This window comes from Podarcis bocagei (genome assembly GCF_964188305.1).
Source record: "Podarcis bocagei genome assembly, chromosome: 7".
Lineage (NCBI taxonomy): Eukaryota > Metazoa > Chordata > Lepidosauria > Squamata > Lacertidae > Podarcis > Podarcis bocagei.
Genome location: NC_138132.1, coordinates 66,317,808 through 66,339,552, shown reverse-complemented (window position 1 = coordinate 66,339,552; position 21,745 = coordinate 66,317,808). Strand labels below are relative to the sequence as shown.

At 47.8% G+C, this 21,745-nt stretch overlaps 1 protein-coding gene across 6 annotated transcripts in view; it reads right to left on the bottom strand.

The window, feature by feature from the left end:
* The window catches only part of KCNAB2 (potassium voltage-gated channel subfamily A regulatory beta subunit 2), a 115,744-nt gene that overhangs the window by 90,295 nt on the left and 3,704 nt on the right, over positions 1-21,745 (bottom strand). Inside the window, exon 1 of one of the 6 annotated variants that reach the window (XM_081204022.1) lies at positions 6,856-7,026. The exons of 4 other annotated variants lie outside the window; for them this stretch is intronic. The gene's annotated coding sequence lies outside the window, so the exon portion shown is untranslated. Of the gene's footprint in view, positions 1-6,483; positions 6,817-6,855; positions 7,027-21,745 lie in introns of those variants that run through there. One more of the 6 variants, XM_081204021.1, reaches the window with a different exon arrangement.

The window sequence follows — 21,745 nt, the reverse complement described above, 5'->3', positions numbered from 1 at the left end:
ACTAAATCGTATTTCCTTAAAGCTACGACAGCCTCCGCCGTGTCTTCAATTCTTCAAAGGAGCACAGACCCTGCTTGGCAGAGATTGGGATGTTGTTTGGGGTATTTTTCAAGAGAGAAACAGGTACAGTGGTACCTCGGGTTACATACACTTCAGGTTACACACTCCGCTAACCCAGAAATAGTACCTCGGGTTAAGAACTTTGCTTCAGGATGAGAACAGAAATTGTGCTCCGGTGGCATCTAGATCAAGGGAAGTAATAGTGCCACTGTATTCTGCTCTGGTCAGACCTCACCTGGAGTACTGTGTCCAGTTCTGGGCACCACAGTTCAAGAAAGACACTGACAAACTGGAACGGGTCCAGAGGAGGGCAACCAAAATGGTCAAAGGCCTGGAAACGATGCCTTATGAGGAACGGCTAAGGGAGCTGGGCATGTTTAGCCTGGAGAAGAGGAGGTTAAGGGGTGATATGATAGCCATGTTCAAATATATAAAAGGATGTCACATAGAGGAGGGAGAAAGGTTGTTTTCTGCTGCTCCAGAGAAGCGGACACGGAGCAATGGATTCAAACTACAAGAAAGAAGATTCCACCTAAACATTAGGAAGAACTTCCTGACAGTAAGAGCTGTTTGACAGTGGAATTTGCTGCCAAGGAGTGTGGTGGAGTCTCCTTCTTTGGAGGTCTTTAAGCAGAGGCTTGACAACCATGTGTCAGGAGTGCTCTGATGGTGTTTCCTGCTTGGCAGGGGGTTGGACTCGATGGCCCTTGTGGTCTCTTCCAACTCTATGATTCTGTGATTCTGTGATTCTGGAGCAGCAGCAGGGGGAGGCCCCATTAGTTAAAGTGGTGCTTCAGGTTAAGAACAGTTTCAGGTTAAGAACGGACCTCCGGAACAAATTAAGTACTTAACCCGAGGTACCACTGTACTCACCCAAACCATCTCCTTTCCAAGGGAGAAGTGAGTGGTGGGAAGGGACGAGTTAGGGACTTTGGGGGAGACCCCTGCCCAGGCCCATGCAGAGCTTGTATGAGGCTTGGGGCAGGAGTCCCTGATCAGCTGGCACGGGGCATTCTTGGCATGGCAGTGTAATTCTGGCAGGCCCCTGGTGGTGCCCACCTCCCCCCAGCTGGCTTAGCCCTCTGGGGTCATGGGTAAATGTACCCAGCTGCCCTCCTGCCTCTGCATGGGTCTTGCCCCTGTCCCAAACCTTAACTGCCTCTAAGATTCAGCAGCCTGCATATAAATGAAGCCTGATTCCTTCTGCCAAGGGTCCTATCCCAGCAGAGCTTCCCAAGGCAACAAATATGGAGACAAAAGCATGCTCACTGATAGCCATTTTTATATTCTGACCCTAGCGGGGAGGAGGCTGGCATGGAGATAAGTCAGCTTCCAATTCAACACCAGCTGGACTTTTTTGGGGTTTACCTCCTACACAGGATGTGAATACTTAATGCAATTCCTCGCTCATGGGAGGAAACTTAACAAAGGTATTAGAATCTTTTCTTTGCCAGCTGAATGGGAGCCAGCAGTGTGATGCTGCTGCTAAACAAGCTAATGCAATCTTCGCTGCATTAACAGAAGCAGAGTTGTCCAGCTCACAAGGAGTAATAATTCCACTCTGTTCCGTGCTAGTCAAGCTGCAATCTGGAGGGCTGTGCCCAGCTCTGGGCACTGTATTTTAAGAAAGATATTGACAATATACAGTGGTACCTCGGGTTACAGACACTTCAGGTTATAGACTCCGCCAGAAATAGTACCTCGGATTAAGAACTTTGCTTCAGGATGAGAACAGAAATCGTGCAGCAGCGGCATGGTAGCAGTGGGAGGCCTCATTAGCTAAAGTGTTAACTCAGGTTAAGAACAGTTTCAGGTTAAGAACGGGCCTCCAGAACGAATTAAGTTCTTAATCCGAGGTACCACTGTACTGCACGTTCTTTGAGTGGGGATGGGGGGGGGGGTTAGGAAATCAGAATGGATCAGAATGGAGCCGATGGATCAGGTCAATGGTCCAGCATCCCGTTCTCAAAGTGGCCAACCGGAAACCCCAGTGGGAAACCTGCAAACAGGATCCAAGCCCAAGAGCACTTTCCTCTCTTGCAGTTCCCAGCAACTGGTATTCAGAAGCATTGCTGCCTCCGACAGTGGAGGCAGAACATAATCATCATGGCTAATAGCCGTCTATGGCCCTCTGCTCAAGGAATTTGTCAATCCTCTTTTAAAGCCAACTGAGTTTTCTTTCTTTTGTGCACAACTACGAAGCTCTGTTTTCCTTGTATGGGCATGTTTCGTTGCTTGAATTTAAAAATCAATTTTTAGAAAAGCCATCCATTGCTTCCTGTGGCAGTGAGTTCCATAGCTGAACTCTGCACTGTGCGATAAAGGCCTTTCTTTTTATGTGCCCTGAAGCTTCCATTTTATCCATGCCATGCAAAGTTCTACAAACTTCCAGTTTAGTTGAGATTCCTCAGTTACAGGGAGTTGGACTAAATGACCCCAAGGGTCCCTTTCCAACTCTACAATTCTATGGTTATGCTCTCTCCCCGCTCCCTAGATCATTTTGATTGCCTTTCTCTGAACCTTTTCCAAATCTACATACAATACCCTTTTGTAGGTGACATGACCAGAGCTGTGCGCAGTAGTCCAAACGCAGTTGCACTACAGATTTGTAAAACAGCTTTAATATATTGGCAGCTTTATTTTTCTATTTGTTCCCTAAAGATCCCTAGCAGGGGAGATGCCTTTTTACACCACTGCTGCTCATTAGTCCTGTGAAAGAGCTGGGCATGTTAATTTTCCCTGGAGAAGAGAAAGAGGAGCATGATAGATCTCCAGGGTGCTATCATGCCACAAAAGACAGGGTAAAGATTTCAGCTCAGCGGTAGCATAAACTTTGGCCCCATTTGCCCTATACAGTGGTACCTTGGGTTAAGAACTTAATTCGTTCTGGAGGTCCGTTCTTAACCTGAAACTGTTCTTAACCTGAGGTACTACTTTAGCTCATGGGGCCTCCCTCTGCCGCTGCTGCACAATTTCTGTTCTCATCCTGAAGCAAAGTTCTTAACCCGAGGTACTATTTCTGGGTTAATGGAGTCAGTAACCTGAAGCATCTGTAACCCGAGGTACCACTGTATATTGAAAGCAATATCCCACCACTTGAAAAAGCTACGGCTTCCGCTGGAGAATCATGGGAAGTGTAGTTTCTTAACGGTGGTTAGAGTTGCTAGAAGACACTCACACCCACACCCATTAGTTTATAGAAAAGATAGGGAAGAGAGGACACATGTTGGAAGTTTATAGAATTACGCCTGGCATGGAGAAAGCAGACAGACAAAAGGTTTTCCTCCCTCTCTCATAAGAGTAGAACTTGTGGACCTGAATGTTGGAAGATTCAGGACAGAGAAAAGCAAGTCCTTCTCCATGCAGCACCTAGTTTAAACTATGGAACTCACTGCCACAGGAGGCAGTGATGGTCACCCACTTGGATGGTGGACAGTAGTAGCCATGATGGCTATGCTCTGCCTACACAGCTGGAGGCAGCAATGCTTCTGAATACCAGTTGCTGGAAACCACAGGAGGGGAGAGGGCTCTTGTGCCTGGATCCTGCTTATGGGTTTCCCACTGGGGGCAACTGGTTGGCCACTGTGAGAACAGGATGCTGGACTAGATAGACCATTGGCCTGATCCAGTAAGCTCTTTTTATGTTATGTTCACTTTCTTCATGTCTCTAAAATGCCATTGAATAATTAGGACACTCTCTCCTCCCTACAGCACCTTATTTTATCCTCACGGTTGCTTTTGCTCTTGAATATTAGAGGGCTGGTGGGGAAATTGTTGTCTTCCTACTGGTACCCAACAGAATTATCCCATCCTCCCGGCTAAGAGGCTAACTGTGTAATTGAAATGTCACTAGGCAGAAATTTCTCTTGCATGCACCGATCTTCCATCGCAAACTCATTTTCTCTGAGCTGAGAAATGGCGGGACGTCAAGCCAAGCCAAAAATATCTAGCAGAAGCTGGGAATTACAGAAGCATGAATTTTAATAAGTGGGAAGAAAAGCTGCTTTCTCCCCATGGGCACATCAGGAAGTCATCGCTCCTTGACTGTGGCCAGAGTGTTGGCAACAACTGCAGCTTACAGAAGGAAGTTCACACGGAGCTCAGAGCACTGGTCTATCTAGCAACCTCCTCTAACCCAGTGTTTCCCAACCGGTGTTCCGCGGCACACTACTGTGCCGTGAGACATCGGCTGGTGTGCCGTGGGAGGGAGGCGGGCGAGAGGCGGCGGCGGCGAGGATCCGGCGGGGGTGGGGGGAGCGGGGGCCGTCGCGCGCAACCGAACTCACTTGGCGCGCTGCCGGCTTGTCCTCCTTCAACCCAGGTCGGGCCAGGCCTGCTCACGTCCCCGGATCCCCTAGCAGCAGCAGCAGCAGCAGCAGCCATAACAACAACAATGATCTCAAGCCCCGCCGCCGCCCCCTCCTCCGCCCGCTATCGCAGCCGCCGCCGCCTCAGCTGCCGCCGCCCCTCAGTCCCTCGCTCTGCTGCCTCCTCCCACCCCGGCAAGGGGGAGGGAAAAAACTTTCACTTTTGTGCGTCCCTCCCGGCGTGACGCTGCGCGCTGACGTCACGGGGGCGGGGCTTTAATGGTGGTGTGCCGCGAGATTTTTTTCCGGTAAACAGGTGTGCCGTTGCCCAAAAACGTTTGGGAAACACTGCTCTAACCCCCTTTTCAGAACCCCTCCAGTTAGCAAAAAGCAAACAGAGGGATACACACCACCCATCATGCAGAATTTAGAAAGTCCCAGGTTGAGTTCCGGGCAGCTCTAGGTAGGACCGGGAAAGCCCCATCCGAAAACCTGGAGGGCCACTGCCTGTCAGTGCAGCCAGTGCTAAGCTAGACAGAGGAATGCTTTTACACTGTAGAAAGGAGTTTCCTATCTTTCATATTGTGCTGTGATTAAAACAGTGAACTGCGCTCAAAACTAAAAAATTGGGTACTGAAATGAAACAGGCAAACCTTAGCAGATCTATGGCAACATGCGAATTCCACAGTCCAAAACTGGAAATTGCTCTTTTCCTGTTTTTGTTGGCGCAGTCACCCCCTGCAGCTCCCCACTGCCCTGCCTGCACCCTAAACTGGTCCCACTGAGCGCTCTGCCAGCAGCCTCTCTCAAAGTGGTGCACTGTGACGTCCACTGCCCGTCTGCAATCAGGGCCACCAACCCTTCTCAGCAGTTTCCTTCGCCGCTGCCTTGCGTTACAGAATCCTAGCTGTTCCCCATCCTATCCTTTTCCTTTCAAAGTGCAATTAATTTCAGGGCAGAGACGAAACACTTGTGCCTGACAGATCACCCTCCTCTCAGATGCACTGCAGGTGATGTTCAGGCAGCTGCGTCTCCCCCCACCGATTGATTTCAACCCAGTCCTTTCTTCACTTCCACCCTCAGCTTTTGGCAACACCGGAGGAAAACCACAAGAGAGCAGAGAGAACAAAGGGCAGAGGAGAATCTGTGTGCTAAAATGTCCCCTTCCTTTAAAAAACCCCCACAAAAAAACAAAACAAAACAGAATCCACTTTGTTTTCCTTGCACCAGAAAAAGGGGCAGCCTAGTTTTTCTAGCTAGATACCATGGAAACGGCTATGCCGATTAGCTGGTCAACCTGGAAACACACGGGTCGGGAATTAACCGCAAACTATGAGCTGCAATGAAGGAGAGGTTTCTTCTGCCTGTGGCAGCACATCGGTCCCCGCATTCCACCTCTTCAATCGTCCTAAAATAATGTGGGGTTTGATGCTGCAAGGAACATAGACTGCAGAAAATAATGGGGGAAGGAGTTAATAACAGCTATTGGTGGTACCATGGGGGAAGGACTTTACGGGGGCACTCCAGGCAATGTGTGTGTGTGTGTGTGTCCCCACAAGTGCATGTTTTGGAGAAAGCAAAAAAAAACACGTTAAAGAGCAAAACCACTACCTCCCCCTCCCCAAATCCATTAAGCCCCAGAGTCTAAAATAAGCCAAGTCCACTATTTGGGTTCTGCCTTTTGTCTTTCAAAGAGGCCAGCCTCCTCTGCCTCTTTGGTTGCTTCCTAGAAGCCCCACCAAGGCTGCAGCCCTCTATACATGCTTCCAGGGGAGCGAGTTCCCTTGAACCCAACGGGACACGCTCTTTCTGATGAAACATGCATAGGATTTCCCAAGAGCCCAGCAAAAGCACCCGGGCACACACCGGCTTCCTGTCGCCCTGCATCTGCCGGAGAGAGAAGTGAGCTCAAGGAGAAATCGTCGCCTGCAGCAAAGAAAGGAAATTGGGGAGGCGGGCGGAGGAGAGAGCTTCCAAAAACAGGGGAGGGAGAGAGGTCACCCCAGAAGTCAAAGGGAATAAGAGAGAGAGAGAGAGGGAGAGGGAGAGGGAGAGGAGAGAGAGAGAGAGAGAGAGAGAGAGAGAGAGAGAGAGAGAGAGAGAGAACCGCACCTACCTTAGATGTTGTCGCTTCTTTTCTAGACCGGCAGTCAAGAAAAAAAGCAAGCGGCAAAGTAAAGGAGACGCGGGCGATGGATCTAGCAAGCAGGCATGGTGGAAAAAATGAAATAAGCCAGACGGCTGGATGGACGAGCAATTGGGGAGGGGGGGGGGGTAGCAGGGCAAAAAAAAAAAAAAACCAGAGAAAGGTGTTCTCTTTCTACCCCATTCCTTTCCAGGTTCTAGACAGACAACTTATTTATTTAGTATGGGCAGAGAGAGAGAGAGAGACACGAGCCGAAATCCATTTGGCAGTGCGTGGGCAAGAGAGATGCAGTCCCCTCCCTTCCTTCCCTCTCTCTCACTGCCGCAACAGCCTCGTTTGTACCTTCAAAGCCTGAGTCAGCAGGAATCTGCTCTGCCAGCCATCGCATTGGCAGCTGATGCTGTTTTTGTAAATTCTGCCTCCCCCCCCCCACTCCTGACACACTACTCCTCCCGGATTGCGGCTAAATGTGGAGATGGTTTGCTCCGGAGGCGTCTGCTGATTAATTGTGTGGGCATCGGAACACGGCAAAGAGGAGAGCCCCCACCCCACCCCCGTGCGGCTGCGAGACAGGTGTCGCAATGGTCAGGTGATGGGGAGCTGGGTGGGCAGGCGGGGGGGGGGTGGATGGCAGCAGTTAACTGCTCCCAAAAGTTCAGATTTATCTCAGGGTCAAGATCCGGAGGATGTGAGAGCAGAGGGGAAAGAGAACACTGTTGGCTCCATCCTCTGGGGACAGGCCAAGGGACAATGGGATTAAACCTACCGATGAGGCAGATTTAGGTAAAACTCCTGGCAAGAAAAATCTCTAGGCTAGCCACTGACTTTTTGGCAAAGTCCAAGTCAGTCCAACTGGCCTAACTTGCCAGAACTGTCTGCACTGCCTCAAAGGGCTTCTCCAGGGTCTTGGGCAGAGATTGTACCTGGAATCTCCTGCATGCAAGGTGTGGGGTCAACCTACAGGGGATGGAAAGAACATCAGGTTCAAGGTGCTTGCACAGTATTTATTTATACAAACAACTTGGGTCCAGGATACCTCAAAGACTGCTTGATCCCTTATATCACTGCTTGATCAGTGAGGTCTTCGGGGGAGTCACAATTAATGGTCCCCCATGGCATGGATGCATGGTTCGTAGCAACCAGGAACTGTGCTGGGTTCAGTATTGTGGGTCCAGTTTTATGGCACACCCTTCAAGCTGAGGCCAAACAGACCCTTGCCCTGTTTAACCTCTAGCACTTACGGAATACACACACACACACACACACCAGCAGGCATTTTAACCGAATTCTGGTTTTACAGTTTTAACTCCTGTTTAGTTTCATTTTATTTACTTCTCCCATATTGCAATTAAGTGGCATATAAATGGTTGAATTAAATAAAAACACTTGAAAACAAAGTGAGCAACTCGCACATTTCTCTTCCATGGAAAACAACAGAAATCTCAAAATATGTATGCAAACGTGTAGTTCTTTTTTTAAAAAAAGCATTTAAACGCATGTTTCCCTTTCAAAAGACACATGCAAAATCCATATTTTGCTAGATTTAAGCTACTGGTGACAATTAACAGAAGCATGAAATCTGCTGGGTACCTCAACTCTGGTCTGCACATTAGCCCAAGAGGTGCAGATCAGGATGTTTGTATCCACAAAGATAAAATTCCTTGGGCAAAAGTCACCCATGCAGCAAAATCCTTATACCTGTTTGCTCAGAGGTAAGTCCCACCATGTTCCAAGAGATTTACTGCCATGTGTAGGCAAAAGATTGCAGACCAAATTAACATTCCCTCCCAGCCTAGCAGGTCTTTTCCTGGTACTTTCAGTGACACAGTAGTAGCAGAGCTTTTGGGTTGCTCTCCATTGCTCTTTAGCACCACCATTGTGGATGGTCAGTGGGGTGCACTGCAGCTTAGCAGAGGTCAGGTGATTCCAGGGACCAATGGAGATCCACTTGGTCATATAAAACACCTGACTCTGGGCTAGGTCTTGCATGTAAGCTGCTTAGGGTTGTAGACAACTAACTCAGGGCAGACCCGCAAAAATTAACCGAGGTCCATTAATTCCAGCAACTTGCCTCTGAGTAGAACTAGCACTGAATAGAACCCTTAAGTGTTCAGGTACAAACTGAGCCACTCGCGGACTCTCCATCCTTACAAACCTGAATGCTTGATTCCTGGTTTGGACTATACAACTGCATCATCATCGATCATGATGATGATGATGGTGCTACCTGCTGCAGTGGTACTTGCTCACCTCCAGACAACTGGCTTTTCAAGCACAATCCTCTTTAACAACCCCACTTTTGTATTGCTGGGACCTAAGTGTGGGTGGTGCTATGGTCTAAACCACAGAGCCTAGGGCTTGCTGATCAGAAGGTTGGCGGTTCGAATCCCCGCGATGGGGTGAGCTCCCGTTGTTCAGTCCCAACTCCTGCCAACCTAGCAGTTCAAAAGCACATCAAAGTGCAAGTAGATAAATAGGTACCACTCCGGCGGGAAGGTAAACAACGTTTCTGTGTGCTGCTCTGGTCCGCCTGAAGCAGCTTAGTCATGCTGGCCACATGACCCGGAAGCTGTATGTCGGCTCCCTCGGCCAATAAAGCGAGATGAGCGCCGCAACCCCAGAGTCATCCGCAACTGGACCTAATGATCAGGGGTACCTTTACCGTTTAAGGCAGAGACAGGAGGCTGTGTTATACGTAGCCAGACAACTGGTGGACCCAATTCAGTATTACTCACACTGACTTGCTGAGGCTTTCCAGAGATTCTCCCCCAGCCCTAGCTGCGTTTGAACCTGAGACTGTAGAGCTAAGTCCATTCCCTAAGGGGCTTAGCAAAGGAGCTGGAATGCCCAACCCCTTCTGACCTTTCCACAATGTGGTGACTATCCTGTTTGAAGGAAAACATTGTTCAGCATGCATATAGGACTTTTTAGTTCAGAGAAAGGGTAAAAGGTGACATGACAGAAGTTCCTAAAATTATACGTGGCATGGAAGAAGTGGATAGAGAAAAGTTTTTCTCCCTCTCTCATAGCACTGGAACTTGGGGACATCCGATGAAGCTGAATGTTGGAAGCTTCAAGACAGATAAAAGAAAGGACTTCTTCACGCAGCGCATACTTAAACTGTGGAACTCCCTCCTACAGGAGGAAGTGATGGTTACCAACTTGGATGGCTTTAAAGGAGGACTGGACAAATTCATGGAGCATATCAGTGGCTACCAGTCATGATGGCTGTGCTCTGTCTCCATGACCAGAGGCAGCAATGCTTCTGAGTACTATTTGATGCAAACTGCAGGAGGGGAGAGTCAGTCCTCTTGTGTCTGAATACTTGTTGCGGGCTTCCCATTGGGGCATCTGGTCAGTCACTGTGAGAACAGGATGCGGGACTCGATGGGCCATTGGCCTGATCCAGCAGGCTCTCCTTGTGATCCACCAGCAACCAGCGTCCGAGGAGAATCATGCCCTTTCCGCTGCGTTCTCCACCAGGCTCACTCCTATTTTCTGGGGACATCTTGCCTTACCTCATGTGACCTTGCTGCTACAACCCCCTTTTGCCAGCTCTGACACTACACCAGCCTTCAAGCAAAGAGGCAAAATGGCCTGGAGCCAACACTGCTCTCTACCTCAAGAGACCTTTCGACACGCGAGACCCATCTGCTCCCTGCTAATTGCCTTCCACTTCCTTTACCACTGCCCAACGGTTCCTCCAAGTGGTTTGGAAGAGAAAAAATGGCCAAGTAATTAAATTGCTCTTGACTTCAAGGCAAGAGGTGTAGCAGCTTCACTGTGGGCCAACTCTCTCTGCTGGGGGTAGCAGAGAGCAATTATATTGATGGACGGTGAAACCTTCCAAGCCAAGTGTTTACATAAAGAGGTTAGAAGCTCAGAGAATGTGGGAGTCCTTTTTGGTGGCCTGGAGGGGATGTTGATGAAGATAACTAGACAAGGGCCTAGAAGATACCAAGTGGAGATTTGTCCCACCACCAGAGTCACCAACTCCTCCTCTCTCTGCTTGTCTTTTGATCAAAGCAAAGAAAGATATAAGATAAGGAGAACATAGAAGATGGATAAGGGAAATAGCTACCATTGCTTTGCCGTTTGCCCAAATGGATGCCTAAGCCATGACCTGCTTCCCGCCTCTTGGGAAGCTGGGATCCCTGCCAGCCGGCACTATACACACTGGACCGTCTTGAAAGTCCCTGTGGGCACCTGTTACTTAGCAACACCCTTAGCTCATGCCACCTTGGGGAATTCCCAAGATGCAAGAGGGTGCATTTAACGCTCTGCAGTCTGTCGGCTGCTCACAAGGTTGTCAAGCCTCTCCGCCAAATCCTGAGAAGCAGGGAAGAAAAACCAGGTTCTGTTGCCACATCTCTCTCACTGGCTATGTCCAGCGGAGGGGAGCCTTTTTCAGACCAAAAGCCACATTCTGTTGTGGGCAATCTTGAGAGGGGGTGGCGCTTAAGAAGAGCCTGCTGGATCAGGCCAATGACTCATCTAGTTCAGCATCCTGTTCTCACACTGGCCAACCAGGTGCCTGTGGGAAACCAGGGAGAAGAACATGAACACAAGAGCACTCTCTCCCTCCCGTGGTTCCCAGCATCTGGCATTTCTGCCTCCAACTGTGGAGGTAGAGCATAGCCATTGTCGCTAGTAGCCATGGGTAGCCCTCTCCTCTGTGAATTTGCCCAGTCCTCTTTTAAAGCCATTCAAGTTGGTTGCCATCACTGCCTCCTGGCAGAGAATGTCAGTGGTGGGTGCAGTCCAGAGAAGAAGAAGAAGAGTTTGGATTTGATATCCCGCTTTATCACTACCCGAAGGAGTCTCAAAGCGGCTAGCATTCTCCTTTTCCCTTCCTCCCCCACAACAAACACTCTGTGAGGTGAGTGAGGCTGAGAGACTTCAAAGAAGTGTGACTGGCCCAAGGTCACCCAGCAGCTGTATGTGGAGGAGCGGAGATGCGAACCCGGTTCACCAGGTTACGAGTCTACCGCTCTTAACCACTACACCATTCTAGCTCTCAGAGGCCAAACTAGGTGAAGCAGTGGATACAGCTCTTACCCTTTATTTAATTATTTTAACAGAACTTAATACACTGTTGGTTATAATTAAACCTCTAGGGTTTATAGTCTAGACATGCAAAAGTCAAGATCTCTGTCTTTTTCTCTCTCTATCTACACACACACACACACACACACACACACACATTCTTTGTCACTCAACCACCCATCCCAGCTGAGAAAAAGGATCATTCCCCTGGGACCCACTTTGGGGTGAACATGACATGCCCAGGTTTGTGTTTTGTTGCTCCTGGCATGGCCAGGGGTGGGGAATGAGCAAAGCGGGGTGACCTTTTGAGCAGCATGCACAAACATGCTACTTGTTCCCATTAAACCATGGCTTCATGTTAGCTATGGTGTAACATGGCATGCGAAGCAGGGCAATGACAGGTGCTGAGCTGAAAAGTGTTGTGTGGCTTCTTCCCTGACCCACCCTCGAGAAAGCTTTCTTCCTATTACTGTACAGAGGAGGAGTGTATGCTCCAAAACAAGCTGCTGCGTCTGAAGTGTTATAATCCTATGGTTCATATTGAGGGTCAGTCCGTGTACTAAAATTAAGAGGCTTCTGAATGGCACTGTACAAATGTTTGGGACTTCTTCATTTAGAGATAAGGTAAGTAAGGTGACATGACCTCAGGAGGGGAGAGTGCTCTTTTGAGTTTGGGTCGTGCCTTTTGGTTTTCCCATTGTGGGGCATCTGGATGGTCATAGAGAGAATACGATGATGGACAAGGTGGGCCACTGGTCTGATCCAGCATGCTCTTCTTGTGGACTTACGTTCTTCTGATAGAAGTTTATAAAATTATGAATGGTATGGAGAAAGTGGCTACAGAGAGGCTTTTCTCCATACTAGAACTTGTGGCCATCTAATGAAGCTGAATGTCGGAAGATTCAGGGCAGATAAAAGAAAGCATTTCTTGATGTTCACCTATGGAACTCTTCTTGACGTTCACCTATGGACAAATCTATGCAGGAGAGAGAGAGCTGTTGATGGCTACTAGCTGGGTTGGCTATGCTCTGCCTCCAGTCGGAGGCTGTGATGATTCTGAACAGGGCCAGCCCAAGACATTTTGGCGCCTAAGGCAAACCACAAAATGGTGTTCCCATTCTAGGGAAGATGGGGTGAGTGAAGATCTACATCAGAAACAATGTGGGGAATAAAGATCTACACTGGAAACAAGGGCGGGAGGAGACCAGCAATGCCTACTATTCACCAAGAGGCCCCTGTAGAAGTGGCATTGAGGAGATGGCAGCTCTTGTTTCTGAGGAGCATGCCACAGCAGTGGCAGGATCAGGTTTAAGGTGCTGGTTTTAACCTTTAAAGCCCTATACGGCCTAGGACCCACGTACCTACGGGACCACCTCTCCTGGTATGTCCCACGGAGGACCTTACGGTCTTCAAACAAAAACATCTTGGAGGTCCCGGGACACAGGGAGGTTAGGCTGGCCTCAACCAGAGCCAGGGCTTTTTTGGCTGTGGCCCCGATCTGGTGGAACGGTCTGTCACAAGAGACTAGGGCCTTGCGGGACTTGACATCTTTCCGCAGGGCCTGCAAGACAGAACTGTTCCACCAGGCCTTTGGCTAGGGCACAGTCTGACCCCCTCCTTTGGTAATCCTCACAGAACTCTAGCCCAATGGTTGCCATTAATTTGATTTTGAATTGATTTTAGAATGAATTGATTTTAGAATGCTGTGTTACTTTTATTGTTGTTAGCCGCTCTGAACCCGGCTTCGGCTGGGGAGGGTGGGATATAAATAAATTATTATTATTATTATTATTATTATTATTATTATCATCATCATCATCATCATCATCATCATCATCATCATACGATGCATTTCTTGGAGGCCAGATCTGCTGCCTCTGTGGATTCTGCTGCCTGAGGCAGTCACCTCACCTTGCCTCATGGGTGGGCAAGACCTGCTTCTGAATAACATTTGCTGGAAGACACAGGGAGAGTGTTCTGGCTCTCAGGTTCTGCTTGTGGGTTTCCCATTGAGGCATCTGGTCAGCTACTGTGAGAAGAGGAAGCAGGACTAGATAGGCCCCCTTTGGCCTGACCCAGTAGGCTCTTCTTATATTCTTACTGTCCATCTGCCAAACATGGCTGTGCTACTTTTTACCTGGTAGGTGGGGGGGGGAGAGAAGAGACTTACACTACTTTGGGAAGCGTAAAGTGCAGAAGCTCCCCACCCCCACCCCTGAGCGTGCTGATAACCGGAGCATTAATGCTGCAAGGCCAATTCTTCCTGTTCTGCACTAGCAAATTGCACCAGCTGAGCTGCTCCAGCAGAGCTTTTTGCTCTGCTCCCAATCAGCACCAAACGCAGCAACTCAGCAAGAATTTCCCATTATGCTTCAGCAGGGACTTTGGCACCTGGATGACTCAGCGGACAGGCCCCTGGCGACTCTGGAGCCAGGGAACATTTGGCATTCTCACACAGCCGCACGCACGCACGCACACACACACACAGTCACCCGCTGCCTTTTAAGGGGCACAGCCACTGCAATTATTTGATCAGGTGAGCTCGTAGGGGTGGGGTGGGGGGGTTCCTAGCTCAACTGCTGGCAGGGAAGTGCTCTATTGCTCGGGTCCTGCTAGAGTTTCCCACAGGGTGGCTACTGTGGGAACAGGGCACTGGGCTAGGTGGGCCACTGGCCTGATCCAGCAGTCTTCATATATTCTAATGAGAGCATCAGTTTTGCATGCGGAAGGTTCCAAGTTCAACATCCGGCACTTCCCATTAAAAGCCATTTCATGATGGGAAAGGTGCTTCTCTGCTTGAGACTCTGGAGAAGTGATAAAACTCAGAGTAGACAATACTGACCAAGATGGACCAACGTCCCGACCTAGTATAATTCAGGTTCCTTTGCTCTCCTTATGTTAGTTACCTGCAGTGCTATTTTTTTCTAGAATAAGAGGTGCCAGAACTCACCACAAACTTTTGCTTTGTTCTTTTAGAATGGCAATGGCATCCAGTGAAGAAAATGCTCTGTATTTAATTAATTTAATTCAGGTTCTCCATTTGTTGTTGGACTCAAACTCCCAACAGTGATCAGGGACAATGGGAGCTGGAGTCCAACATTATTTGGAGGGGCACGTACCCCCCCCAAAAAACAATTTAGCTGCCTCCCTATTTTTTGTGCGTTGGAAAGCTTTGCAATTGTGCCTTCAAAGAAACTCACACCCATCTCTGACTCCCTCCCTTTGAGTAATTCCACCCATGGGATCTGACCCAGTATTTCTTTAAATTTGCTGAAATCAGCTTTCCTGGGTACACAGCTGACTACACTCAGCTTTCCCATTTCTCCGTATCACGATTCCCAAGATGAACCGAGACATTTCCACCCCAAATCCCCAGTATCTCATCTCACTTATCAGACTGTTTGTTAATTTTATTTACAAGATTTATTTTCTGGCTTTCATCTCAGGGCAGATCAGATAGGGAGCCCATGACGCCCAGTAAAGCCATTCAGAGGAGCCAACTCTTAGGGGCTTCAACACCTCCCCCCCCCATAAAATATATGAAGGGGGCTGGGCCCCCTCAAAGTTAATGGGCATTGCCATTCAAATGGTGTGCATGCACTGTGTCATGTGACGGATTATGCGGGGTGGGGCTTATCTGCCCTCCCATATTTTATTCAAGTTGGCACCTCTGAGACCAGTGGTCCATTTAGGTCTGTGCTGTATACCCCAGTACTCCTTAACCTTTCTAGATCTGAACCAACCTCAAACCCAAACCACAGAGCCTAGGACTTGCCAATCAGAAGGTCAGCAGTTCAAATCCCTGTGACGGGGTGAGCTCCCGTTGCTCGGTCCCTGCTCCTGCCAACCTAGCAGTTCGAAAGCACGTCAAAGTGCAAGTAGATAAATAGGTACCGCTCTGGCGGGAAGGTAAACGGCGTTTCCGTGTGCTGCTCTGGTTCGCCAGAACCGGCTTAGTCCTGCTGGCCACATGACCCAGAAGCTGTACGCAGGCTCCCTCAGCCTATAGAGCGAGATGAGCGCCGCAAGCCCAGAGTCAGCCACGCCTGAACCTAATGGTCAGGGGTCCCTTTACCTTTAAGTTTGGGAAATACTGATTTAAATGCAATCACAAGTCCCTGGTTTGAATCTTGACACTGTTATGAGAACTGCCACCCCACTGCAATGTAAAACAGGACAACAGCATTAGTCTCCCTTACAGGATTGTTATTAAGTTTTATTTTGATAATTTTATGTGAGCATGCTAAAGCACTGGATGATGGGCAGCCACCTAGTCCTCTCCAGATGTTGATGGACTGTAGTTCCATTACCCTGTACAGCTGGAGCTGACTGGAACTGGAATCCAACATCTGGAGAAGAGCAGGTTGTCTGTCCCTGCAGTACAATAAATGCTAAATATAATAGCAACAGCAATGAATAAAAATGACAGGTCAAATAAGTCCCTGAAAACCTAAGCAGTTAACTGATTTTTTTAAAGTCATTATCTCAGTCTACAAACATGCCCAAGTTATTCCTAATTAAACAAATTCACTCATAACAGAAAGAGAGGTCTGGTGCCAGCAAAACTGGCATAGAGGAGATCTAGGCATTGGACTCAAAATGAGCAACAGCTTTCAAAATGTCAGAGACAGAAAACTCCACAGGGAGGAAGGAAAGGAAAAGAGAGATTTATGCACCCACATACTTTACTCATCAGGATTTTAGTGTGCATTTTGGTAAGCATTCTTTGGCAAATAATCACATTTTCCCCCAATCAACTTCCCCTACACAGTTTTGTACATTCTTTTCTTACTAATGTGTGGATTTTTAGACACACTTCCCCCTAGCATGCACATAAGTTGGAGAACTGATTTGCAAAGTGTAAATTTCGAAGAACGGCTGCGTTCTAATCCATCTCTTGTTTCCTCAACTGTGATTTAGGTACGTCTTCATTTAAATGTGAACAAAACTTAAGTCTCTCCCACATCCCTAAGGGTGGAACATAGGAAGCGGCCTTATACTGAGTCAAACCACTGGTCCATTGAGCTCATCATAGACTACAATGCCTGGCAGGATTTTAAGCAAGAGTCTCTCCCAACCCTACCTGGATATGTCATTGGGGACTGAACCAAGGACCTTCTGCTTGCAAGGCAGAAGCTGTGCTAGTTCTCTATGGTGGTGGTGGTGGGGGAGATAAATTATCCAAGATTCTAAGGACTCTTCTTTGCCAGACGCAGAAGCCCTCGCTCCCTCTCTTTCCCTGCCTCCCTAGCAGATATCCATAGGTACATTGATGTACTCGATCCATCAATGCTGATGCATCCCAATAACACTCTGCCAAGCAGCCCACCCAGGTACCTGGAAAGCACACACCCATCGCAGTCAGCATTCCCAGGGCTCTCCATCTCAGAAATATCTCTGCTGCCCAGCTGCAAGCTCTGCCGAGTCAGAGTTTCCTGAATCAACGCAATCAACTGAACCGCGGGAGCTCTTTTCATGTTTCATGAAACCTGGTACCCAAAGCCTGGAGAAAAGCCTTATTGGCCCACGATGTCACCTGTTTCGCATTCAAGAAGGCCTAGATTCAATCCCTGGCATTGCCGAAGATCTCTGCAGCTGAAAAGCTAATCCAGCTCATTCCCCACCCCCCTTTCTGATTTATTAAGATGGCAGGGGATACCCAGTTGTTGGAGATGATGGGAGTGGCGGTCCAATGGCATGTGGAGGGCCCCAGGTTCCCCATGGCTAAGTAGAGAACCTAAGAACAACCAGCTGAATCGGGCCTGTTGTTTACACTGGTAGCAGCTCTCTAGAGTCTTGGGCAGAGGTCTTTATTTGGAGAGGTTGAGGATGTTCTGCATGCAAAGCACAACTGAGCATTGGACCTTCCCCGACTGCCTTTGCAATTGCATTTCGCCTGCTGCTCAGGGTCTCCAGCCCTTTCACCCCAGGAGTCCCATGCTGGAAAACCTCATTCCTCAGGTTTGGCAGAGGATCTCGGAGGACGCCCTCTGTGCTGCTCAAAGGCTACGGGAGCCTCTCATTCTTATGCTGCCTGACAGCCAGCTGCCAGCCTTTTCAGCTATTCATTTCTTGAAATATATATTTAATCAGAGGCACCACGGTCCTTTAATTTGCTCAGCCGGGGAGAGAGAGAGTGTCCTTGCCTGCGGGGAAATCTTTCAGTGAGTTCACAGTGACTCAAGCACTTCTTCACGGAGGCAGCCGGCCGGCTGCTGTCGCCCAGAGACAAAAGCCTTCAAAAGTGCTCACGTCTTTGCCAAACACCAGAACCTCGGATAATTTGCCAGTTCTGAGGGTGAAAGAGCTCTCTTCCTTTCCACAACCCTTTGCCTACTCTGCATTTCTCCAACTGATAAGGGGTGGGGGAGAAAGGAGGGTGTCCCCTCCCCTGCACACAGGCAATAAGATGGCATTGGTGGTGGCAGTTATAGAGACATAGCTTGCTAAGACACTAGGCAGGATTAGATGGGAGAGATTCTGCACCCATGCAAATGGACTCGAAGGGGTTAAATAATGTTTTTGGTTTTTTAAAAAAGGTGTGGTGAGGCTGACTTGGGAGTAAAACCCATGGTTGCCAAATGAAACTGAATGGCAGTAGAGCCAAGATGGATAAATGTAAGACCTTCTTCCTGCAAGGTGTAATTAACTTATGAACTCACCTGGGAAGGTAAGCCCATCTAGGAGAAGGAAAACTCTGATCCTAAACCTCCGCTGCCTTGTGGAACATCTTTGGGAGAAGAAAAAGCTATGGGATGAAGCCTACACAAATCCAGAGTGGAGTCCCTAAGAGGGTTGGATGGCGCCTTGTACGCCTCCTTCCGGCAACTCCTGCAGCCAAGCTGGCACCCAGATATATTGCTTGGCTCTCGTTTGGACCACATCAATGAGGCCAAGAGGGGGGGGGGTTGTCATCTGGGCAGCCCAGGACCTCCATACACATTGCCTAGACTTGCGCCCAAGGGATTTCACCTTGGTGCTGCTAAGACAGTGGTTTGACCTGACTGCTGGAAGAGCACTCCATTGTCTCTTGAGACAGATAGATATCAACAACAACTCACTGCCACATGACATAATAGCTACTAGCTTAGATTTGCTTGTTTGTTTCAACAAATTACGCTAGTAGGATTACAAGAAGTTTTGTAAGGAGGAATATATGAAATATTGCAAAGAAGAGAAAGAAGAGAGATATTAGTTATGATATTTAAATGTAATAGTGAAAGTAAGAAATGTAAATTAAGTGGAAAAGATTAGAAAATTTTCAGATGTGATTGATGGAAGTCAAAAAAATTGTATAAGATATAAAAGTATGCTTAATAATTGTTGAAAATGATATGTTATTTAGTCTATTTACATCCCACCCTTCCTGCAATGGAGCCCAAGGCAGCAAACACACCACTGAAGCAATCCCATTCAAAACATAATTATGTATATATGTTGCCTATAAATGATTATGATAAAATAAAAACCTCAGGGGATGGGTGTATCCTTACCCATTAGACGTTATAATCAAGCGTAATTTCCATATTCACAAGCAAAACAGACACTAAACATCTGATGCCAGAGACAAACCTTCCAACTTGGCCATGCCAAAGGCTTTCTGTCCGGCATCTGGTTCTGGGTTTCAGCTCATGCAGGACCTCAAATCACCTTCCTTGCTATGTCTCGCCTTTGAAATGCGTGCAAGAAAAGATATTGCAAGGAGCTGATTTAGGCCATGTTGCACTGGACTCTGCACCAGAGCACCCCTTCCCTGAAAAACAGTTTTATTTATTTACTTATTTGGTATTTTAGATTTCCTTATTTGCTATTTTAGTAGATGATACTCAGCTTTTCTCAATCCGCAGCAAAGTCAAAGCCACTTGCAAATTAACGACAGGAAAACACAACCGGCAGCACAAAGGGCAGAGCAGTTCTTTAGGTTACATCACATCACTGCATGACCAAGAAACAGAATCCAGCACAGGAGTGAGCAGAGTTAATTCCAAACAAACAAACAAACAAACAAACAAACAAACAAACAAACAAACAAACACACTCCTTGGCATCAAGTCAAACCATTGGCCCATCCTCCCCAATACTGTCTGTTTTGACTGGCAGGTAGGGGACCACCTACACCCTACATGTCAAACACTCTTGCAACACTCTTGCACACAATCATGGCTCCCCCCTCAAAGAATCCTGGGAACTGAAGTTTGCTAAGGGTGCTGGGGATTGTAGTCTGTTACAGTTCTTTGGACTGCTGAAGTGGTATGAATGTGCTTTAAATGCATCACCTAACTCTTCAAGATCTGAGGCAAGGAGCTTTCAGCCTATGAACTAAGAATGCTTATGCAATATCCTGTCTCTTTTCTATTTTTTTAAAAAAATATTTCATAGAACCATAGAATTGTAGAGATGGAAGGGACCCAAAGCCTCATCCAGTCCAACCTTCTGGCAGTTATTTATTTTAATTAAAAAAAAGATGGTGTCACAGGCTAGCCATGTTAGCCTGTTACAGCAAAACCCACAAAGGACTGTATCCAAAGGACTGTCCTACTCAGAGTAGATCCACTGAAATTCATGAACATGATTAACCCAGGTCCCTTGATTTCTATAGATTCGCTCTGAATAAAGATTAGTTGATACAACCCAAACAGTCTTGTGCCATCTAAGCGAAATAAGGCTTGCATCCAGCTAAGTCCTATTGAGAGAAGACTCGTGGAAATTAATGAACCTAAGTGAGTGGCCATCTGCTCATCTCTGTCCTATACAATTCTCAGTATTTCAGCTATCCGCTCATTGTTATGGGAGAACACTCAAGTTCTGTCGCTCCGTTAAAAAAAAGAGAAAAATGTATTCATTAATACCCCCAATTGCATGCTGGAACATAGCAGGCTAAGAGAAACAAATTAAATTATTAAAGGCTCACATAAGTCCAAAGCTGTCATATGCTCCATCCACATCTCTGCATGGTTTACTACTCAGGCTGCAACTCTTCCTTTGCCCCCATGCTGGGGGTGAGGATGAATCTGCTTCTCTTCTGCAGGACATGTGACTGAATGATCCAGCTATTCCCCTGATGCAGAGATGCAGCAGAATTATCCACCCTCACGGGTGTGTGTGTGCCTGCTTCCTCTCTGCACGAGTCACCGCTCTGGGCTTGCTTGCTTCTAGCCAAGAGGCATTTCCAGATCAGTGACTCGTGCAAAAAAACAGGAGGCAGGCTCCTGTGAGGTTGGGTATTTCTCTCTCTCTCAAAGCAAAACCTTCAAGGGTGCAGAAGTAAGGGGTGCTTCCCCTTTTAATTCAGGAAACAGCAGGCATCGTTGCATCAAGACTGGCCAACACTGCATTGCTTAATAGAAATTAGCCAAGCCAATGCATCTTTTAAAACTGTAAATGCAACACCTTAACATTCCAGGAGCTCCTGTCCTTGGCATTCTTCCTCTTTTGGGGCATGCATGGATAGCTCAATCAGTAGAGCACGAGACTCTTAATCTCAGAGTCATGGGTTTGAGCCCCATGCTGGGCAAAATATTCCTGCATTGCAGGGCGTTGGGCCAAATGGCCCCTGTGGTCCCTTCCAACTCTACATTTTATGATCACGGTAAATTCCACCACCATTATCACCTCCTCTTGCATGACACACATTCCTAAATTATTCAAGTGATCCCCCAAGAGTGCACACTGATGTGACAGTGGCAGCAGCAGCATCCAACTGACACAGGCGGTGCCAACCAGAAAACGCAAAACCAGCCGCTTCCTGCCATGCAACGTTGGAGGTTGCTGAAGTCAGAGTAGGGGAGGAGGTGAAAAGCTTGGTATGTTAGGCAGGAAGTTGAGTAAGAATGAGGTGGGTGGGGGAACTCAGCCTTGTAGTTTTCAGGAAGGGGTTATGGGCAAAGAAAGCCAGAAAGCACAGATTATGGGGATGGAGGAGAAGGAGCCTCTTGGCAAATATTTCTATGCACAGCAACATCTTTGTGATTCAGTTTTCATGGCACAGAACATGCAAAGTAAAACGATGACTCACCCACCTGCTCACAAGTATTTTTATTAGCATGAATGGCTGGTTTTAAAGGTTTTATTTTTAAAAAGAAAAACATGGTTGCCTGGGGGCACTTGTTAACTCACCATAGGCGATTAGGCAGGTGGTGGTTTACAAACCTGCCTAGAGCTGCTCTCTAGATTGGGTTATTTTGCC